At 39.8% G+C, this 5,403-nt stretch overlaps 1 non-coding gene across 1 annotated transcript; it reads right to left on the bottom strand.

The window, feature by feature from the left end:
- Positions 1 to 1,022: 1,022 nt before the first annotated feature.
- Positions 1,023 to 1,129, bottom strand: LOC143891516 (small nucleolar RNA R71). Its single transcript, XR_013255392.1, has one exon. It is a non-coding gene; the product is annotated as a small nucleolar RNA R71 (small nucleolar RNA).
- Positions 1,130 to 5,403: the final 4,274 nt, after the last annotated feature.

The raw sequence follows: 5,403 nt of genomic DNA, 5'->3' as shown, positions 1-5,403 counted from the left end.
TAAGTAATTTTTTATATTGAATTAAGATTTTTACACTCTTCCAAATTACTTTCGCAATTTTTCAATTAACTTAGGCCTTTAGAATTTTAGTTTTCTAATTAGATTAGATAAGTAGTTAATAAAGATCATTAGAATTTTGGTAGACTTTGCCTAAATTAAGATTTCCAAAATCAAGATCGTAGTTGAATTTGATTCTTAGATTGAATAGAATACACGCTTATATATAGTGTTGGTTCCGAGGTCTAAGTGCACGGAAATCCTGAGTCCATTCCAGGCAACATTATATCATAGCTAGTATTCTAATCGGTACAAGAATAGGATTGACAACTAGATTTCTCTTCCCTGAGTTCGACCCGTATTTACACAATCCGTGCACTTGCGGTTATTTAATATCTCTAACAAGTTTTTGGCGCCGCTGCCGGGGAAGAGAGTTGCATTAGAATCTTAATTATTCGAAGTGTTAGATTAGTAGTTATTTTTAGTTTAGTTATATTTTTGGTTTCTTGGCTATCCATCCCTCTTACTTGGTTTTCTTGTGTTTATGAGTGCAGGTTGGGTGCGGAACTCGGCCAATCGACTAGAAAGATCAAACCGGTTAGAGACGGCGGAAGACATCGCACCAAATCCAAATCAAGTAGTCATGGCGGAAGAACAAGAGACGCCCAAGAGTTTGCGCGATCGCTTTTATCCAGCCCGAACCGCGCAACCATCTTGCATTAGATTGCCGATTGCACAGGGCAATAATTTTGAGCTAAAATCGCAATTTATTTCTTTGGTTCCTCGTTTTTCATGGCCTCCCTTCGGAGGATGCTTATTTATTTTTGCGTGATTTTGAAGATGTATGTGCTTTGATTAAGTTGCAACAACTTACCGATGATGCAGTAAAGTTGCGGTTTATTACATTTTCACTCAAGGATGGAGCCAAGAAGTGGCTCTATGGCTTACCAACGAACTCCATCACCACTTGGGAGGAGTTCGCCGTCGGTTTCCTAAAAATGTTTTTTCCATTACATAAAACTAATAAGCTTAGGAACGATATTTTACAATTCAAACAAAAGCCATTAGAGTCATTTTCTAAGTTTATGGAGAGGTTCAAAGACCTACTCCAAGAGTGTCCTCACCATGGAATTGATTTGTGGCACTTATGCCAAATTGTTTATGAGGGCATAGATTACCAAACAAAGCAACTTCTTGAATCCATGTGTCCTAACGGTTTTACATCTTTCACGGATGAGGCCGCGGCATGGAACTTCTTACTTGATTTGGCGGAAAAAACAAGAGAGTGGGAATCCACTCAAGAGAGAGCCACTTCAAGTAAGGGATTTCTAATAGAGGGTGCCTTGGCAAAAGAGGCCCATCTTGATAGCCTAATCAAAAGGCTAGAAGCCATAGTTGTCAAAGGACCTTCACAAGTCAATCAAATTGCACATAGTGTTCCTATGTGTAGTTGGTGTCAAGCCACGGACCATGTCATGGAAGAGTGCCCAACTCTTGCTAAATTTGGTAATTCTAATGAGAATGTAAGTACTTTGTATTCTAATAATCCCTATTCTAGCACTTATAATTCGGGATGGAGAAATCATCCTAACTTTTCATGGAGTCAAGGTGGACCATCTAATTTCCAAGGCCAAGGCCAATTCGGCCAACCTAGGCCCACCTTCCCTCCCACTTTTGTTCGGCCATCCCCTTCCCCTCCTACTTTTCAAAACCCCATGATTAATAATGTTTCAAATTAGCAACCGCCGGGTTTTCAAAAATAAGGAGAGTCGACACGCATAGCTTCCTTAGAAAAAAATATAGAACTTCTCACTAGCACTTTCATGACAAGCCAACACAACATGGAGAAGCAAATCTCCCATCTTGCCATGGCGTTGCATGAGAGGGAAAAGGGGAAGATGCCAAGTCAACCCATTCCTAATCCAAGGAACGTGAATATGAATGTGAATCTACAGGTACCGCCAAATCAGTTGAATGCCATTCAACCAATTTTGCCGCCGCAAGAGCCCTCCAACGAATGTAATGCCGTATATGCTTTAAGGAGTGGGAGAGATTACCACAAGGAGGAGGTCAGATCTGAACCTTCTATAGATATACAAGATACATCCAAAGAGGTAAGAAAAGACTCCCCTCCAACAGGTTCGATTGCGGAACCCAAACAGGTAAGTACAGAAGAGGTAACTTCTCCCCCTGCACGAGATTTCATTCCTAAAGCTCCTTTGCCAAGAAGACTTACTAATAATAAGAAGGTGGATGCCATGGATAAAATTTTAAATGTGTTTAAACAAGTGCAAATTAACATTCCTTTATTAGAGGCGATTTCGCAGGTCCCTACTTATGCCAAAGTGTTGAAAGATTTGTGCACACAAAAGCGCACAACTAATGTGCCCAAGAAAGCTTTCTTGGCCGCAAATATAAGTTCCATCCTGTCTCAACAAATGGTGGCTAAGTATAAGGATCCAGGATGTCCTACTATTACTTGCACTATTGGTAACACAAATATTGAACATGCTCTTTTGGATTTGGGTGCAAGTGTAAATCTCTTGCCTTTTTATGTATTTAAGCAACTAGGATTAGGAGACCTCAAACCAACCACCGTCACTCTTCAATTGGCGGATAGATCAATTAAAACACCAAAAGGGATGGTTGAGGATGTGCTAGTTAAAGTAGGTGATTTTTTATTTCCCGTAGATTTTGTTGTGTTAGATACCGAACCCGTTGCTAATATCAATGATCAAATCCCTATCATCCTTGGTAGGCCTTTCCTTGCTACTAGCAATGCTTTAATTAACTGTAGGAATGGCTTAATGAAATTGTCTTTTGGAAACACATCGGTTGATTTTAATGTCTTTAGATTGGGTAAGCAACCAAATTTTCATGAAGAAATCAATATGTTGCATTCCTTTCCTGATGATATTGTAGAATGCTTGGATGCACTAGGAGATGATGGAGGAGATGACTTTTTTTCTAAAGCTTTTGCCATTCAAAATGTGGAGCCCGTTGGACCACTTGCAACATCTCTTCCAAAGACATCAATCGAAGAAGCGCCACAGTTGGAGTTGAAGCCCTTGCCTTCTCATTTACGTTATGCATTTTTGGGTGATAATTATACTTTGCCTGTAATAATTGCTGCGGACCTAATCTCCTCTCAAGAGGAGGAACTCATTAAATTGCTAAAAGATAACAAGGAAGCCATAGGTTGGACAATGGCCGACATCAAAGGAATTAGCCCTTCGATTGTGCAACATCACATCCATCTCGTTGAGGGTGCCAAACCTTCAAGAGAACATCAAAGAAGGGCTAATCCTGTGATGAAGGAAGCCATCCCAAAAGAGATTTTAAAATGGTTAGATAATGGGATCATTTATCCCATCTCGGATAGCCAATGGGTGAGTCCCGTCCAAGTAGTGCCTAAGAAATAGGGAGTTACCGTTATACAATCCGCCACCAATGAACTTATTCCTACTCGTATTCAAATAGGGTGGCGGGTTTGTATTGACTACCGAAAGCTTAATGCCGCTACTTAGAAGGATCACTTTCCTTTGCCTTTTATTGATCAAATGTTAGAAAGGTTAGCGGGTCATGAGTATTATTGATTTCTTGATGGATATTCCGGTTACAACCAAATTCCCATAGCTCCTGAAGATCAAGAGAAAACGACATTCACATGCCCCTTTGGAACGTTTGCTTATAGACGCATGCCTTTTGGCTTATGCAATGCTCCGGCAACTTTCCAAAAATGCATGATGAGTATCTTTTCTGACATGGTGGAGACCTTCTTAGAGGTTTTTATGGATGATTTTTCTATTCATGGATCCACCTATGCCGAATGTTTACATCACTTAAAATTAGTCTTAGAAAGGAGTAGAGAAAAGAACCTTGTCCTCAATTGGAAAAAGTATCATTTTATGGTAAAAGAGGGCATCGTTCTAGGACATGTGATTTCTAAAGAGGGAATTAAGGTTGATAAAGCCAAGGTGGATCTCATTGTCCATCTTTCACCGCCCAAAAGTGTGAAGGATATTCGATCATTTTTGGGCCATGCGGGCTTTTACCGGCGTTTTATAAAAGATTTTTCTAAAAATGCTAGGTCTCTAACCAACTTGTTAGCAAAAGATCAAAAATTTGAGTTTTCCAAAGAATGCTTCGATTCTTTTGAGTGTTTGAAAAAGGAGCTAACTACGGCTCCCATCATTCGAACACCTAATTGGTCCGAACCGTTTGAAATTATGTGTGATGCTTCCGACTTTGCAATAGGAGCCGTGTTGGGTCAAAGATTCAATAAATTACCGCATGTAATCTATTATGCAAGTAGGACTCTTAATGATGCACAACTCAACTACACCACTACGGAAAAAGAATTCTTAGCGGTTGTGTTTGCATTAGAGAAGTTTCGGTCCTACTTGATTGGATCACATGTGATAATTTCTACAGATCATTCGGCAATCAAGTATCTTGTTGGAAAGAAGGATGCTAAAGCTCGCCTCATTAGGTGGGTTTTACTTCTTCAAGAGTTTGATTTGGAGATTAGAGATAAAAAGGGTACGGAAAACTTGGTTGCCAATCACTTGTCTAGACTTCCTAATGCAAAGAATGACGAAGGTCCAATTAATGAAAACTTCCCTGATGAGCAATTGTTTGCTATTTCTAGTGAGCCATGGTATGCGGATATTGTGAATTACTTGGTTACAGGTGCTACACCGGATCATTGGTCCAACCAAGACAAATACCGGTTTCACTCACAGGTAAAGTATTTCTTTTGGGATGATCCCTATTTGTTCAAAACTTGTTCGGATCAGATTGTCCGACGATGTGTGCCCGATCATGAGCACCAATCAATTCTATCTTTTTGCCATGATCAAGCCTGTGGTGGCCACTTTAGTGCAAAGAAAACCGCGCACAAACTTTTACAATGTGGTTTCTATTGGCCAAGTATTTTTAGGGATGCTTTTGATTTTTGTAAGGCATGTAAATCTTGTCAGTCATTAGGTAGAGTTACAAAGCGAAATATGATGCCCCTCAACCCGATCTTAGTGGTAGAAATCTTCGATGTGTGGGGTATTGATTTTATGGGACCATTTCCCAACTCTTTTGGAAACTTGTATATTTTATTAGGTGTAGATTATGTGTCAAAATGGATTGAAGCCATTGCTTGCAAATCCAATGACCACAAGGTGGTGGTCAAGTTTCTTAAAGAAAATATTTTTTCGCGCTTCGGTACACCTCGTGTCATCATTAGTGATAGGGGTAAACACTTTTGTAATAGACCGTTTGAAGCTCTTATGAAGAAATATGGTATTACTCATAAGTTGGCCACCCCTTATCATCCTCAAACGAGTGGTCAAGTAGAGGTTTCAAATAGGCAAATTAAGCAAATTTTGGAGAAGACAGTGAATCCAAACCGCA

The sequence above is a fragment of the Tasmannia lanceolata genome, unplaced genomic scaffold, assembly GCF_043159265.1.
Source record: "Tasmannia lanceolata isolate RefF3 unplaced genomic scaffold, GAP_Taslan_0.1 ptg000013l, whole genome shotgun sequence".
Lineage (NCBI taxonomy): Eukaryota > Viridiplantae > Streptophyta > Magnoliopsida > Canellales > Winteraceae > Tasmannia > Tasmannia lanceolata.
Note: the sequence above shows the minus strand (reverse complement) of the source record. Positions and strands in the feature narration are given on the sequence as shown.